The 18,273-nt window shown below is 40.7% G+C and overlaps 1 protein-coding gene across 2 annotated transcripts in view; it reads left to right on the forward strand.

Moving 5' to 3' along the window:
• Positions 1-14,864: 14,864 nt before the first annotated feature.
• USF3 (upstream transcription factor family member 3) overlaps positions 14,865-18,273 on the forward strand; it is a 50,721-nt gene continuing 47,312 nt past the window's right edge. For both annotated transcript variants that reach the window (XM_045785161.2, XM_045785162.2), the window contains exon 1: positions 14,865-15,157. The gene's annotated coding sequence lies outside the window, so the exon portion shown is untranslated. The remainder of the gene's footprint in view (positions 15,158-18,273) is intronic.

Below are 18,273 nucleotides of genomic sequence, written 5' to 3' on the forward strand. Positions count from 1 at the left end.
TAACATTTTTTAAAGATCTAACTTAAAACATTAAAATAGGCCAAGTGCAGTCCAAGCCTCCTAATTCAGACCTTTTGGAACTTGCTAGGAATACTGCTGAGTATCTGCAGTTCTGTCCCAGTGAGAGAAACATAAGATTTAAGGAGAGGTCTTACTGCTGTGAAATTTTAAATGTAGTTGTTAAAAAACAACTGACACTTTAAGCTATGATCTAATTAGTGTGCATTGACTACAGGTAATGTATATTCAAAATTTTTTCTTTTTGTTAGCAGTGAGGGAGGATTTTAGTGGTTGAGTTGGGAATGGCTTAAATATTTTTCTGAATACCAAAGAAACATGAATTTAAAATTTTGTTATTAACAAAATTCATTCAGTATCTTAGAAGTGTTGTAATTAGAATTTCGCTCATTCAGGAAACAACAGGTGATCTTTGCCCAGTGTATCTGAGTTATCATTGTGTAGTACATCATCCCTAAATTTAGCAGCTTAACCACAAACATGTATGGTCACCCACAGTTTATGAGTCAGGAATCCGGGAGCATCTTAGCTGGGTGCTTCTGGCTTGAGGTATCATCAGCTTGCAGTGAAACACAGCCAGGGCCACATCATTGAAGGCTTGACTAATGCTGGAGAAGCAACTTCTAAAATGACTCACTCCACTGGAGGGACTCAGTTTTTCACTATATGGATGTCTCTCCAAGGCTACCTGGGTGACAAGTGGTATCTGGCTTCCCCAAGAGCAAGTGATTCAAGAAAGTCAGTAGAAGCCATATTCTTGTATGACGTATCTCCAGCAATATACCGTTTATTCCTGCCATATTCTGTTGGTCACATAGACCAACCACTGTACCATCCTGCTGCAGTATGGGAAGGGAATACACAAGGGCATAATTAGCAGGAGATGGGGATCAACTCCTACATTATGCTTAGAGAAAATATTGGGTTTTGTTGACAACCAAGGAAAGGTAGTTAGAAAGCTTCTGTTATCTTACTCTCTGAAGGGTTTAGTTTCATAAATGAGGGTTACAAAACACTAATTTACCATTCAGAGTATAAAAGAAAAAGAAAGTGGGCCTGAAAGTTCTGTTCTAATGGTTGAGTTTGGCTAGGTGGGGGTGTACAGTAATCTGTCTCCCAGATTGTGCTTTTCTAGCTGGGTGATTTGAACATTCCTGAGTTGGGTACAGCAGTAGTAAGGAGTGGTGAGCCTATAAGAATTTCAGGGAATAAATCATAGCAGAGGGTCCTGAATTGGATTTCCCCTATAAGGCTATCCCATAGAAATTTAGTCCTAGTTTATGATACAACGGGCTTGAGTCAAAATTTTAAATGTAGGTATAGTTATCTTGATAGAAAATTGAGGGATGTGAAGTCAGAAAGAATCAGTTCCTGGGACAGAAATTCTCAACCTTTCCAATTTTCTAAAACACTTGATTTTTTAGGTTAAAAAAAAAAAGTTTATTGAGACTCAAAGTTTACTCCAGGAACAGTTGGGAGCATAAAGTTATTACGAAGCAGTCACTACTTAACATAGAATTTACTTTTTTCTTTTTTAATCCCTACACCCAACATGGGGCTTGAATTTACAACCCCCAAGATCCAAGAGTTGCATGCCCTACCAAGTGAGCCAGCCTGGCACCCTCAGCATAGAATTTAAATCTCAAAGTATTAATGACCTGTTTTATTGTTAATTTTTAAAGAAATCTTAAATCCACCATTTGGGAAGCTACCCTATCAGGAGGGAATATTTTGCAGTTTGTGAACTTTGATACTCCTGATTTACTGAAACTAATTCACCACATAGTTCTCTGTAAAGATTTGAACAATCTTTTGAATCATTTGTCACTAGCAGTCTCCTACACTTAAGTATACTAAAACTGTTAGGTATGCCATGCAGGTGAAATTTGAATACACAACTTGAAATAATTTGTATATATAACAATAAAAATCCGGTAGGGTGAAGGCTGTGTCTAGCACCCTTAAACCAGTTTCACAACTGTCTTTGTGCTTACCATCTTCCTGTGTGAGAAAATTATCTGCCTTTTGCTGATATAAATGTTAAAAATTGTTCCTACAAATTAATATTGAGCACCTACTATTGTAAACTCTGGGAATATGTGAGTAAGCTAGGTAGATAAGAGGGCCTCTTTAAAAGGAAGTAAGCTTCTAATTATTTAGAATTCATATCTAAGTAAAGGCTTGCCTCTACTAAAATAATGAGCAGAGCCTCCAAGGATGTTGACTTTACCTTAACTTTGGAAGGAACTCGGTGGAGACGAATATTTTCTACACTGACTTGCTTTCTCATAACATTGGTTTGAGTAAAAACAAAAAACCTAATTCCCATAGAAGGGCTGAGACTCAAAGTATGAGAGGGAGTGTGAAAGATAGGAATATGCAACAGAAACCATTGAATTTACTTCGTAGAGGTTCTGCTTGTACCTCTGGACTCAGCCTATCCCAGTCGCTACTTCCTTGAGGAAGCTACAATTTAGAAACAGCAGACTAGCTCAAAACTGGCATCTTAGCTGGAGATCGTACTGTCAGCCAAATTAGGAATGACCTTCTACACAATTTGACCTTTTGCACCAGAATCCAAAGTGTAAACTTCCGCATCCCTAGGTCTCCATCATTTTGGGTTTTGCTCTCTAACAGACTTCTTCCCCTGATGATGGATATTAGGAATGACCACCTATTGGGGACTTTTTATTTATTTGGTTGTGGTTAAAACACTGTTAACTCCTGCAGTTGTAGCTACCACAACTATCCCATACTTACTGGCTTCCCCTTTTTCTTGCCAAAACTTTCCGCCTACAAAGAATTGTCTAGGGTCTTCACTCTAAATCCAAAATTCAGCTAATAATAAACCTGGGGCAAATTTAGGGCATGGTTCCTGGATTATTGTCAGTCTTTAAAGTTTAAAAAAATACAGTGGTCGGGGCGCTTGGGTGGCACAGCGGTTAAGCACCTGCCTTCGGCTCAGGGTGTGATCCTGGCGTTGTGCGATCGAGCCCCACATCAGGCTCCTCCGCTATGAGCCTGCTTCTTCCTCTCCCACTCCCTCTGCTTGTGTTCCCTCTCTCGCTGGCTGTCTCTATCTCTGTCGAATAAATAAATAAAATCTTTAAAAAAAATTTAAAAAAATACAGTGGTCCTTATAGGACTAAGTTACACTGCCTTACATGAGATTTGGTCAGGGGGTGTACCCACAATAGGTCAGGCACTAACAATAGAGAAATGAAAATGATGGGCATGGCCCCCTACCCTCATCATCTTTAACAGTCTGGTAGGGAACAAACATTTCAGATGCCATGAGGTAGTTTGTTGGGGTGGGAAGTATAATACATTTTATAGAATTGGGGGGAAACCATTTAAGACAATTTGACTTTGGTTCTCACTACAAAATGACTATTGTTACTATTGTTCTATTTACACAGGTTAAAAAAAAAAGATAATCACTGTAAATGCTATAAAGCTTTGGAATTGAAAAACCTAAGATCTCTTAGCAACATTTTAATACAGAACAACTAAGTTTAATAAAAGTTAGACACAAGGGGCACCTAGGTGGCACAGTTGGTTAAGCCTCTGACTCTTGATCGCAACTTAGGCTGTATCTCAGGATTGTGAAGTCAAGCCCTGTGTTGGACTCCACACTCAATGGGGAATCTGCTCCGGATTCTTTCTCACCTTCTCCCTCTGCCCCTCCCCCCTGCTCTAAAATAAATTTAAAAATAAATAAAAGCTAGACACAATTATCAAGAGCATTCTGTCAGCACTCACCAGCTAGAAAATGAAAACTCACAAAAGAGGAGTAAATGAGTAAAAACCATGAGTTTATACAAGACATGAAGTTCCTTTGGAACTTCCTGAGAGAATTAATGGAAGAGAAATACCACGTTCATGGATGTAAAGAGTATAAAAGTGCCTCTAAAAATGTCTGCAGAACAGTGAAGTCCCAACAATATTCTGGGAGGTGTATCCTCTGAGGAAATAACAGAAATCACAAAGTTTTAAAAATATGGTTAGATTTAACAATTACGAATGTATGTAGTAAAAAAAAAAAAAACAGACTGGAAAATAGTTAAGACAACTTTATTTAAAGAGCTCATATTTAACAAAAACATGAACATCTTACTTTACAGAGGAAACTCACAAAGGAGATATAAATAATGGGAAAGGGGATTCTAATAAATAGGCAATTCATAAAAAAAAAACAAAACTGTGGCTTTATTTTAGCCTAATGTCAAGAATTTGAAAATATGTGTGTCCTGCCAGGCCTAACCCTACTTCCTTGCAGGGGATTCATTTGTTGCAATAACATTTATTCAAAGTTTACCATATATCAGGCACTGAACAATGCTCCGTACAAGTTCTCTTAATCCACACAGCAATCTCTGGAGGTAGAACTTTCACTAGTTTCAGAAACAGGCTTAGAGAAAGTAACTTTCTCAAGGTCACAACTAGTTAAGGGTCTGAGCTGGGATTAGTGTACATATTTTGTGACTACAAAGCGCAAGCCATAACCACTCACTACACTTTGGGGAAATAAATCTTACCGAAATAATTACCAAGTTAGGGGAAGCCACCTGTGTAATGTTCACGATGAATAACTGGAAGCAGCCAAAATTCTGAATAAGGGGCGCCTGGGTGGCTCAGTGGGTTAAGCGTTTGCCTTTGGCTCAGGTCATGATCCTGGAGTCCTGAGATCCCCACATCAGGCTCCCTGCTCAGCAGGGAGTCTGCTTCTCCCTCTCCCTCTGTTGCTGTCTCTGCTCATTCTCTCACTCTCTCTCCAATAAATAAAATCTTTAAAAAACAAAAAAAATGCTGAATAATAAGAGAAGGTTAAAATATAGTATGTCAATATTACCTAGCTTTGAAAAATAATATGATTAAAGTGGAAAAAGGCAAGATATAAAATTGCACACAACAAAGAACAGATGAGACAGATAGAAAATAAGCCAAATGAAACTTTAAATCCAAGCACATCAATCATGACATTGAACGTGTATAGTTTAAATGTCAATTAAAAGGCAAAGATTCTTCATACTGCATATTAAAAAAACAAAACAAAAGCTCCCTATAGAAAACCCACTTTATAAGGGGTGGCAGAGTCAGTTAAGTGTCTGACTCTTGGTTTTAGCTCAGGTAGTGATCTCAGGGTCCTGAGCTCGATCGAGCCCTACCTCGGGCTCCATGCTCAACTCCAGGCAGTTGAATCTGCTTGAGATTCTCTCTATCTCTTCCTCTGCCCCTCCCCCCACCATGCTCTCTCGCATCCTCTCTTTCTCTCAAATAGATAAATAGATCTTTAAATATAAATGAACCAATAAGTTCACTTTATTTTTTTTTTAAGGCTTTTTTCTTTTGAGAGAGTGTGTGCCTGTACGTGCAATGCGTGGGGGAAAGGGGGCAGAGGCAGAGAGAGAATCTTAAGCTGGCTGCATGCCCACTGCAAAGCCCTATTCCTGGACTTGGTCTCACGACCCTGAGATCCTCACCTGACCTGAAATCAAGAGTCAGACGCTCAACCCACTGAGCCACCCAGCCACCCCGGTAGGTTAACTTTAAAGAGAAAAGGGTGGAAAAGATATACCATGTAAACACCATTCAAAGGAAAGCTGGAGTGGCTAAATGGATATACCAAGGTAGATTCTGGAACAAAATTCATTTCCAGGGATAAAGAAGGATATTTATGATAAAAGAACCAATTCATCAGAATATAATTTTTTTAAAAAGATTTTATTTATTTATTTGACAGAGATAGCCAGCGAGAGAGGGAACACAAGCAGGGGGAGTGGGACAGGAAGAAGCAGGCTCCCAGCGGAGGAGCCTGATGGGGGGCTCCATCCCAGAATGCTGGGATCACAACCTGAGCCAAAGGTGGACGCTTAACGACTGCGCCACCCAGGCGCCCCTCAGGAGAATATGATCTTAAATGTATATGAACCTAATAACAATTTCAAAATACATGAAGCAAAAACTGACAGGTGAGATAGACAAATACAATTAGAGATTCCAAACTCCTGGTAAATGGTAAGACAGGTAGATAGAAAAAAAGTAAAGTTTAGAAGTAGTGAATAACATTTTTAATCAATGACCTAATTAAATGTATAGAATATTTCACCCATCAACATCAAAATATACATTCTTCCCAACTGCATAAAGATTATTCTCCCAAATGGACCATATCTTGGGCCATAAAGTAAGTCACAATCCCTTTAAGATAGTTAATACCTTGCAAACCATGTTCTTTATCCACACCAGACCAAATCAATAACTAAATTATCAATAGCGAATCTGTCTGGAAAATCCCCCACATATTTAGAAATTAAACAATATGCTTCTGAATAACTCTTAAGAAAAAATTACAAGTGAAATTAGAAAAATTTTGAAATGGAAAATGAAAACAATTTATCAAAACTGTGGAATTAAACTAAAGAAGTGCCTAAAGGATCACTTATAGTATTAAATGTATTAACTATTAAGTATTAATGAATATTAACTTATTAATGTGTTAAAATATTAAAGATCTTGACTCAAGAAAATAAGCTTCCACCTTAAGAAACTAGAAAAAGAAGAGCCATGGGGCACCTGGGTGGCTCAGTCGTTAAGCGTCTGCCTTCGGCTCAGGGCATGATCCCAGGGCTCTGGGTTCGAGGCCCACATCGGGCTCCTCCGCTGGGAGCCTGCTTCTTCCTTTCCCACTCCCCCTGCTTGTGTTCCCTCTCTCGCTGGCTGTCCCTCTCTCTGTCAAATAAATAAAATCTTAAAAAAAAAAAAAAAAGAGCCAGTTAAACCTAACATGAGCTGAAGGAAGGACATAATGAAACGCAGAAACCCATAAAATTGAAAAAAAAAAACCAATATAAAAAAAATAAGGGGCACCTGGAGAGCTCAGTCAGTAGAACATATGACCCTTGATCTCTGGGTCATAAGTTCGAGCCCGACATTGGGCATAAAGTTTAGTTTTTAAAAATTAAAAAATAAAATCTTTAAACAATAAAACCAAAAGCCACTTCTTTGAAAAAATAAAATTTGTAAAGCTTTCTTCTAGCCATATTGATCAACACCCACCCCACCCCCCCGCAGACATACACAGGGAAGAAAAAAATTACCAACATCATTAATTAAAGAGAGGTCACATCACTAGAGAACTCACTGGCAATAAAAGGATAATAAAGGGATTTTGCAAACAACTGTATTAAATAAATTCAACAACTTAGATGAAATGGACAAAATTTTTGAAAGACACAAATCACTCAGGTCACTCAAGAAGAAATAGAGTCTAGCAGTTCTGCGAAAGGTTAAACAGTTACCATGTGACTCAGCAATTCCATTCCTACTATATACTTAAGAGAAATGAAAACATACGTCCACACAAAAACTTGTACATGAATGTTTATAGTAGTATTATTCATAGTAGCCGAAGAGTGGAAGCAACCCAAATGGCCATTAACTGATGAATGAATAAACAAAATGTTCCATAACCCATACAATGGAATATTATTCAGCCACTGTGGGTAAATGTATGGTATGTGAATTATAACTCAAAAAGCTGCCATATATATATATACCAATATATATAAAATATTTTTAAATAAGTAACTTGAATAGCCTTATATGTCTGAAAGAAACTGTAGTTAAAATCTTTCCCACAGGGGTGCCCAGGTGGCTCAGTTGGTTAAGTGTCTGCCTTCAGCTCAGATCATGATCCCAAGGTCGTGGGACTGAGCCCAGGCTCAGGCTCCTGGCTGAGCAGGGAGCCGCTTCTCCCTCTCCCCACTGCAAGTGTGCTCTCTCTCTGTCAAATAAATAAATATAATCTTAAAAGAAAAAAAAAAATCCTTCCTACAAAGAAAATTTCAGGCCCAGATGGCTTGTCCTGTGAATTCTAACAAATATTTAAGGAGGAAATAATATACTTTTCAAGAAAACAGTGGAGGAAAGAATGTTGCCTAACTCATTTTATGAGAACAGCATTATACCAATTATTGGTACCAGTATACCATTACACGAAACTTGTAAAACATTACAAGAAAACTATAGACTAATATTCCTCATGAAGACAGGAAAATCCTTTTAAAAAATTAGCAAATCAAATACAGCAATTTATTAAAAGGTTATATCCTGATTGAATAGAATTAGTCCCAGGATTAAAAGCTTAATTTAACAATTGAAAATCAACTGGTGTAATTCGTCATATTAATAAATTTAAAGGAAAAATGTGATTATCTCAATGAGATGCAGAAAAAAGTATTTGACAAAATTAAACATTCATGATAAAAACTTTAAGAAGCCTATAGCTACCATCATATTTAATCCAGTGAAAACATGCATTGTAAACCTTTGGGAAGAAAGCAGGATGACTGTTCTAACCCTTCTGCAATAGGGCAGTGGAAGCTCTCGCAGTCCAGTAAAACAAGAAAAAGAAATAACGAGGGTGCACATTGGATAGAAAGAAAGAAAATGGTCTTTATGTGCACATGACATGATGAAGCAGAAATGCTATAGTTTTTTTAAAAAAAGCTACTAGAACAGGGGCGTCGGAGCGGCTCAGCCAGTTGAGCATCTCCCTTTAGCTCAGGTCATGATCTCAGCATCCTAGGATTGAGCCCTGCGTCAGGCTCTCTGCTGGGGGGAGGGGTCCACTTCTCCCTCTCCCTTTGCTCCTCTCCCCTGTTCATGCTCTCTCTCTCAAATAAATAAATAAAATAGTTTGTTTTTTTTTTAAAGCCACTGGAGGGGCACCTGGGTGGCACAGCGGTTAAGCGTCTGCCTTCGGCTCAGGGCGTGATCCCGGCGTTATGGGATCGAGCCCCACATCAGGCTCCTCTGCTATGAGCCTGCTTCTTCTTCTCCCACTCCCCCTGCTTGTGTTCCCTCTCTCGCTGGCTGTCTCTATCTCTGTCAAATAAATAAATAAAATCTTAAAAAAAAAAAAAGCTACTGGAACTAATAAGTGAGTGTAAAAAGGTCACAGGATACAAATATCAATTGTATTTTTAGTTATAACAATTAGAAATTGCAATGTGAAAGATAACATTTAAAAAATAAAAGGTAACATTTATAGTAGCATGAATATGAGATATTTAGGGATAAACTTAACAAAATATATGCAAGACCTGGATACAGAAAGCTATAAAACACTTCTGAGAAAAATGTAAAAGATCCAAATAAATGGAGAGAGATAACATATGAATCCAAAGACTCAATATCGAGTTACAACTTCTTCCCAAATTGAATTATACATCACCCCCAACAAAATTTTAGCAGGCTTTTTTTTTTTTTTTTTGACTTGACAAACTGAAGTCTATATGGAAGTGAAGGATCTAGAACAGTTAAAGCAATTTTTAAAGGAACAAGAAAATTGGAGGACTTGCAGTACTTGACTTCAAGACTTATAAAACTTCAGTGATCAAATAACGTCATATTGGTGTTAAGATTGACAAACAGATCACTGGAACAGAAAAGAGTCCAGGAATACAAGCCTACATATGTGATCAATAGATTTTTGTCCAAGGTAGAAAGACAATTCAAGAAACGAACGATGGTCTTTATAATTGGTGCTGGAAAAACTGGATTTCCCAATGCAAAAACATAAACTTTGATCCATACTTTCACAGTATACAATTAGTTTAAAACACTCTGGATCTAAATATAAAACATAAAACCATAAAATTTCCAGAAAAAGAATAGGAGAAAAAAAATCTGTGTGACCTTGTATTGGTTAAAGATTTCTTAGATATGACACCATAAGTATGATCCATAGAAGTAACTGATAAGTTGGACTTAAAATTAAGAATTACCATTTGAAAAATATTGTTAAGAGAATGAAAAGACAACCCAGGAACTAGGGAATTATATATACTGCATATCACATATCTGATAAAGAATATATATCCAGAATATATAAAGAAATCTTGAAACTCAATAAATAACAACAAAAAAACCCCAATAAAAATGATGAAAGATTTGAACAGCACTTCACAAAAGATACACAAATGGCTGATAACTACATGAAAAGATGCTCTATTAGTCATTAGGGAAATGCAAATTATAGTCACGATGAAATACCACTACACACCTACTAGAATGACTAAAATTTGAAAAGAATCACCATATTAAGTGTTGGCAAGAATATGGTACAATTCAAATTTCATACTCTCCTGGTGGGAAGACAAATGGTACAACTTTGGAAAAACAGTTTGGCAGTATTTATTTATTTATTATTTTTAAAATATTTTATTTGTTTGTTTGAGAGAGAGAGAGCATGAGCGGGGGAGGAACAGATGGAGAAGGAGAAGCAGGCTTTTTCCCCTGAGCAGGGAGCCAGATGGGGGCCTCGATCCAAGGACCCTGGGATCATGACCTGAGCCAAAGGCAAACGCTTAACCGACTGAGCCACCCAGGCGCCCAATTTGTTTATTATTTTTAATTGAAGTATAGGTGACATAAAATATTACAATAATTTCAGGTGAACTTAGTGATTAGGCATTCATATACATTAGGAAATGCTCACCACAATAAGTTTAACACCATCTGTCACCATAAAGTTATTACTATACTATTGACTATATTCCCTATGCTATACTTTTCATCCTCTTGACTTATTTATAACTGGAAATGTGTATCTTTTAATCCCCTTCATCTATTTCTTCCACTCACCCACCTACCTCCCCTCTGGCAACCACCAATTTGATCTCTGTATTTTGAGTCTGTTTCTGGTTTTTGTTGTTGTTGTTCGTTTGATTTGTTTTTTTTTTTTTAGATTCCACATATGAGTGAAATCATATGATATTTGTCTTTCTCTGTCTGACTTATTTTACTTAGCATAATACCCTCTAGGGTATCCATGTTGTTGCAAATAGCAAGATCTCATTTTTTTATGACTAAGTTTGGCAGTTTTTTAAAAAGATACACTTACCTATATGACTCAGCCATTCCACTGGATATTTACCCAAGTATTAACCAAGGAAAATGAAAGCAAATGTCCCTAAAAAAGATTTGTGCACAAATGTTCTAGTATCTTTATTTGTAATAGTCAAAAACTGCAAACAGTCCAACTCTTCTCCAACCAGAATATAGACAACATATCCATACAATTGAATACTACTTAGCAACAAAACCTACTAAATTATTGATAGACACAACAAACTGGATGAATCTCAGAAAAATGGTATGCTGAATGAAAGTAGACAAAAAAGAATATACACTGAATGATCCCATTTACATAAAATTCTAGAAAATGAAATTGAATTATAGCAACAAAATGCAGTTTAATGGTTGCCTGGAAAACAGGATGAGAGCAAGAGGGAGGAATTAATATGGAGCATGAGGAAATTTGAGGACAGGATGAATACATTATTTTTGATTGTGGAGATGGTTTCAAAGGTGTATACATATGTCAAAACTTACCACGTTGTACATTTTATTTATATATTTATGTATTTATTTTTCATGTAAGCTCTACACCCAACATGGGGCTTGAACTCAGGACCGCAGACCAAGAGTCACACGCTCTACCCACTGAGCCAGCCAGGGGCCCCATCTTGTACATTTTAAATACGTTCAATTTGTTGTTGGTCAGTCATACTTCAGTAAAGCTATTTTGTTTTTGATTTGTAAAGTCACAGATGGGTGAAGATATTTGCACAACACATACCTGAGAAAGGACTGTTACGGAGAACATACAAAGAACTTTCACAACTCAGTAAGACAAGCATTCTAATTTAAAAGTGGGATAAAATTCGAACACTTGGGCGCCTGGGTGGCTCTGTCGGCTAAGCATCCAGCTTCGGCTGGGGTCATGATCTCTGGGTCCTGGGATGGAGCACTGCATGGGGCTCCCTGCTCGTGGGGGAGTGTGGTTCTCCCTCTCTCTCTGCCCCTCCCCGCACTTGCGCTCTCTCTTCCCCTCCCTCTCTCAAATAAATAAATAAAATCTTAGGGAAAAAAAAAAAAGACTTGAACATTTTACCAAAGAGGCAACTGGCCGATAAACAGGCAAAAATATTCTCAGCATCTCTAGTAATTAGAGAAATGCAAATTAAAATCACGAGAAACCACGTCATTCCCACTACACTGGCTAGAATTAAAAAGACTGACAATATCCAGGGCTGGTGATGCCGTGGACTCTCTGGAATCCGCATACATAGCTGTTGAAAATGCGAAATCTTGCAAGCACTCTGGAAAACAATTGGGCAGTTTCCACGGGAAATACGGAAGTATATTTCAAGAGTTGAGTTGACCGTTCATTTGCATCTCTGCCATTTATTTCTGAAACCTCTGAAAAGAAAACGCCAGCTCAAAGCGCAGATCAGCGTTCGGGGCTCGAAGCGAGACCTCACGGACATAGCACCAGACGGCGCGGGGAGCCCAGAGGTCGGGGAGAAGAGGACAGCACACCGCCCGTGTCCGCGCCCCACCAGGCCCCGCACTCGGGTTCCCAGGAAGGAGGCACATTGCACAGCCCCTGCCTCTGGAGACACGAAGGGGGTTGGTGGAGCAGAGCTGAGAGCAGACCCGCGGAGCCGCAACCCCCCCAGACCACGCCCTCTGGCGCGCTGTCAGCGCCCCCCCTTTCCTAGTCAAACATCCCCAGCAATAGAGAAAAAGAGTTGTTAGGAGAATGAATTTGAAGATGCAAGCAAGGGGCTTGTACCTCATGCGAACAATCTTTCAGAGCCACCGAAGGGTCGGTCTTAAGTATGTGAGTGAAAACTAGATTCACGTGGACTGTGTGAAAAATGGACTTGACCTGGAGGCAGGGAGACCAGTTTCACTCGGCCCCCAAGGTTTACCACCAGTATATGTACTGCAAACACATGCCAGCTAGACCGAAAATTGGACTGGTGCGATTATTTGATGTCATGCTATCATATTCAGTGCAGTAAACCAGTGTTGAATGCACAAAGCCAATAGAAAGCTCTATGATTAGGATTTCAGCTTCAGTTAGGAATGAGGATAAAATTAAAAAGCTAATATTCAGATCTTATCAAACGGGAATTCCTCTTATTTAACACTTCCAAATCGTTCTAGAAGCGTGTTAATGGGTTAATTTTAACAGTGGTCCAAAGAAACTCTTAAATTCTGTTTTCTTGAACCACCAAAACTGTGTTATTTTACTTTAGACTCGATAAATTGTAGTTTAGAAAATCATACACACCCTAGATATGATGTTTATTAACCAGAATAGTTTTTTTTTTTTTTAAAGATCTTATGTATTTATTTGAGAGAGACAGAGGGAGAGCACAAGAGCGGGGTTTGTCAGAGGGAGTGGGAGAAGCAGAATCCCTGCTGAGCAGGGTACCTATTGCCAGGCTCCATCTCAGGACCCTGGGATCACGACCCGAGCCAAGGTAGCCGCTTAACTGACTGAGCCACCCAGGTGCCCCAACCAGAATAGCTTCTTAAAAAGAATACCTTATATTCTGATCACAATGGAAATTATTTCCTACAGCTGGACATATTAATACTATATAATTTCATGGAGTTGCTCTAGCATTACTATTAGGTTCTGAATTGTAGGGTCTTTCTCATCTGCAGCTTTGATTTGTTGTGCTAAGTCCATTCAGAGGTTAATTAGAACTACATATGCAGAGATAGATGAAAATTTTAAAGAAAAAAAGTGTAAAAGTTCCAGTTTATAAGCAACGTTAAGGGCTTTCTGTTTTATCATACCCTTTAAACTGCTGTACAAACATTAAGGTGAAGTTACTGTTTAACTTTACACTTTTTCTCAATACAAGGTCAGCATCTTCCGTACACAGGCTCAAGTAATTCCCATTATGCCATGCCCTGTGTGCACCTTCTGGAAGTTACCTGGTCTGGCCCATGGACCCCTAATATCTGGTACATTTCCAAATCTCGTTGTGGAAGCGCTTGGAAATCTTTCACTACCACTAGGTGGAGGACACCTGTTTCAGGAGGGGAAGAGTTATGAAATACCAAGCGAAAAGAGGAAAAGGGAGTTATGACCACTGTTCCAGGGCTCCAAACCCATTTGGGAGTTAGGGGACCCTCAGGTCTCCATTCATTACTCGCTGCTCCACACCTCTCAGATGCAGGTCTCTAGGAACTCAAGATTGAGGTTCCAAACCCCATCCCCCAATGCCACATACTGTTTTCCCCCAACTGGGAGGCTCCCAGGACATTTCTGAACACGGTCATCTCCAGCTCAAAGGAATCTGTGCTTTGTTGCAAATGAAGGATGACAGATTACCACATCCTACAAATTCGAGCATCGTCAGGTCGGCAACGATCTTCCAGGGAAAGGGCAGTCGGAGACGTCTGGATTCTCTTCTTTCTTCCCCACTTCTTGTGACGGAGGCATCATTCTCCTTCCTACCCTCTAAGCTAAGAGGAGCTCTCTAATCGTTCCTGCAAGTCTTCCATGCCTTCTTCCTTTTCAGTTTTTCCACTTCCAAACTGTTGAAAGAGGTGACAAGCAGCACAGAGAACAAGATGCAAAGTAGTTTCTTAAAACACCTCCTTTTCTAGGCTCTCAAGGCGTCCCCTTTAAGGAACCAGGCCCACCTCTCTCCCAGTCACCTACTGGCTTTCCTTGCTGCCCATCACTCTACCTTTAAGAATATTTCCTGTTCCTTCAACCCAACTTGTACACCTCCGCCCCCCGGCCCTCCTCATTGGGCCACCCGAGGCCCGTTCAGTCTTCGGTTTTCCCTCCATCTCCTCCCGCCCTCTAGCCAAGCGCATCGGCGTCCGGGTTCTGATTGGCTACCACGCCAGCCTCCCCGGGGCCGGGTTGGTGGGCTGAGTGGCAGGGGCGGGCGCGCGGAGCACTCAGGGTAGGCTGTTCGCGTGCCGAGCGGCGGCCGCGGGAGGGGCGGGGAGGGGCGGGGAGGGGCGGGGGGGAGGGGGGGCTGGGAAAGTTGAGGCCGAGCTGCCGCCGGGTCTCCGGCCTTGAGGGCTCGGGCTCGCAGCGGCGGCGGTGGCCGCAAGAAGAGGCGGCGGGGGCGGGGGGAGAGGAGGGCCTGGGCCCGCGCTCCCCCAGCCCCAGAGGAGCAGGCGGCGGCCGCGGACGGAGAGATTCGCCCGGGCGGTCGGACACCCCTGCCGTACCCGCCTGGGATCATGACCCAGGCGGGGGTCGCCGCCGCTGCCGCCGCCGCGGCCGAGACCGCGCAGCCCGCGGGTGAGTGACTGCGGGAGGGGGCCGCTGACAGCCGGGGCGGGGGGCGGGGGCCGGGGCTGCGGGGGCGGCTCCGGGGGGCGGCTCCGGGCTCTGCTCCACCCACCCCCTCCCGGTCCCGGAGACAAGAGCTGCGCAGAGTGTGTCTCCTTCCTGGGGACCCCTGAGTGCGGAGCCCGGTGGGGTGCGAGCGTGGGCGCTGTGCCTGTCCCTCTTCTCCCCGACCTCCGGCGCCCCGCGCCCCCTGGTGCCAGGCTGGTGGGGGACTCGCGCTGCGGCCCGGCCCCCAGCCACGCGCGGGGCGAGAGAGGCTCCACGCTGCCCTGGGTGCATAAAGACCCGGGCATCCAGGTTCACACCGGATGGCCTTTGCCTGCCTCCTTCACCTTTTCCTTTCTCCTTCATCCCCTCTTCTTTCCTTGATCTCTGAATTTTCCTCGGACCCGCTGGTCAGACTCATGCGACTTGCTTCTTAAGTCTCACGCCTTTAGTCAGAGAGTTAGGTTTGCGTTTTCTTTTTAGAATTTTAGAAGCCTTACTTTTCCTTCCTTAATAGGATTGGTACAAGCGAATGGCCAACTCTTGAAATCCGGCTCCGTATTTCTTTTTCATGTTTCACATTTTGATTGTTGGGTTTTCCTCTACTCACTGCCCCCTCCCCGCCCCACGGTTACGTTGAGATATGGTCTTTCGCGTTTATTAACTTTATCTGGAAATAAGAGACTGCACAAACCTACCTATGTGTGTGCTGTGGGCTTCCAACTTATGTCCTCACACCATTTTTACCATTAAGTAGATATAGTGACCTAACACCACCAAAAATAAGATAGTTGTGGCTAACTTAATTTCGCATAAAGAAGACAGTTGCTTACCTATAAGCAAAGTACACATTTCTTGAATAGACACTTTGGTGAGTAACATGGACCCTGAAGCAGGACCCTGAAGCATATTCGTTTCTTTGCTTTTTCTTTAAAAACAAGTGAGCAAACAGACCAGCCTCCTTTTTGAAGGATCAACAGGCTGTCATACTGTCTAAACATCTTGATGACTTTTTTCTCCCACAAACACTGGTTAATGTAGCACAGAGTTGTTGTATGGGATACATTTGTTGTTTCCCTTTATTTGTGAAGTATTCTGACAGTATTTGTTACAAAATAAAGTACTTTGTAATCATTGCACATCTGAAACCAGGAATAGTATAATGTCTCCAGGTATTATAAGAGTGAATACTTAATCTCATATTTTGCTCTGGCCTAAATAATATGCCTTTTGTATATGTAGGTATTACACTCTCTCTATATTTAAAAGAGAAATTTTGTAAAATCCAAACATGGATGCAGCCTAGAACATTCCTTAATATGAAAGCACTTCACTACAGGGATGTAAGGGCAGCATAGGATTGAAATATTTATTTTCTAAATTAGTTGTCTAAATTATGGAAGTAAAATTCTAAGTTTCAGACTGTGCAGTCAATGAACCCATCATGTGAGAGAAATGGATGGGTTATTTTCTGATTTTCAGAGCTTAGCATTGTCAACAAGGGAAAAGAAACACTTTAAGAAAACAATGTTTAACTCAGGTTAGAAGATAAGCTTCAACAGGTAATCAGTTCAGAACTGTTACTTATAAATAGGGACTGAAATCAAGCTTAGGTCTTAACCCTATCTGTCATGCCTTACTTTTCTATCCCCAGGCCCAGTGGTTCTGAATCTGGACTGTAGAGTAGAATCACTTGTATGCTTTTACATTTTAATGTCCTCACCACTCCCCTCAAAGATTCTCTTACTTTTGATATGAGGTGAGCGCTAGCCAGAGGTACAGTTTTTAAAGTTCCCCAGGTGTTTCTATATAGCGGTCATGGTTGACAACTACTGAGTCTAGAATGGTGTCCAAGCCACCAGGCTTGTGTTCCAGGCTCTGCTAAATCAGGCCTTCACTCGTGTGTCTAGTTTTTTACCCAGTGTGTCCAAACCTTTGGACCTCCTCATGGTCCCACAACCATGTAGTTCAGATCTCTGCTTTTGTTAATGACGTTGGTCTTTCTCAGCATGTGGACAGTCCTCCCTGTGCTCTTCTCCCCACCGATGATAGTTCTAACTCTACTTTTATGAAGGTTTTCCTAATAGAGCTCTCTAACTCTTAATGATTGGTGCCCTTTGAACTTTTATGCCATATGTTGTTTAAAAGATTCCCCTTATACTTACACCATGTGGTGGTTTAATTTCCTTTGTATGTGTGTTTCATTACTCTCACACTTAACGGCAGGGGGTATTTTACTTTTTGGCTCTTCTACAGTGGTTTGCTATGAGTTGGATTGGTTTGCTTTGGAATCCTTCCGACCCTGCTTGCAACCCTAGTTTCAGGTTTGATTCTATCTCAGATGTTTCTGTTGTGGTAGGTTTCTCACACCTTGACTTGCATTGAATTCACGAATGGATGTCAGTGTCTTCCATATCTTTTCCTTATTTCTTCAGTAGGTTAATTATTTTTTCCTCTGTGGCCTCATAAAATTTTGCACTTATTTCTGGGTTAAGGCTAATCACGTTGCCAAAGGTATGTGTTTATCCACCTTTTCCACCAGACTGCTCCCTAGAGCCTCCTTGTTGAGCAACTCCAGGCAGTGTGTTTCACTTTGTATTCTATTTTTTTTTTTTTTAGAGTAGACTCCACGCCCATCCCGTTGTATTCTTAAATACCATTGCAGCACAGCAAAGCTGCAACCCCTGACATAGGAACTGTGGTCTCTTCATCTTTTAAGTTTATTTTTTTTATTATTTTTTAAAAGATTTTATTTTTAAGTAATCTCTACACCCAACGTGGGGTTTGAACTTACAACCCTGAGATCAAGAGTCGCATGCTCCACCGACTGAACCAGCCAGGCACCCCTATCTTTCTGATTTTAGGACCTAACATAGCACTTGTCATTCAGAAAGACTTAATAAATGTTTGTTGAACGAGTAAATGACTGCCACGTTATATATCATGGAGAGGTAGCCCTATACATCTTTAGCATAGTTGATTTGACATTGATTGATTTGCTATTAAATATTTTTATGCTTTCTCTTATGAATTTGTTAAGGGTTAGTGGAATTTAAGTAATTATGGTTGCGGCAGACCCC

Source organism: Ursus americanus, chromosome 4 (genome assembly GCF_024610735.1).
Source record: "Ursus americanus isolate L20-20 chromosome 4, mUrsAme1.1.p, whole genome shotgun sequence".
NCBI lineage: Eukaryota > Metazoa > Chordata > Mammalia > Carnivora > Ursidae > Ursus > Ursus americanus.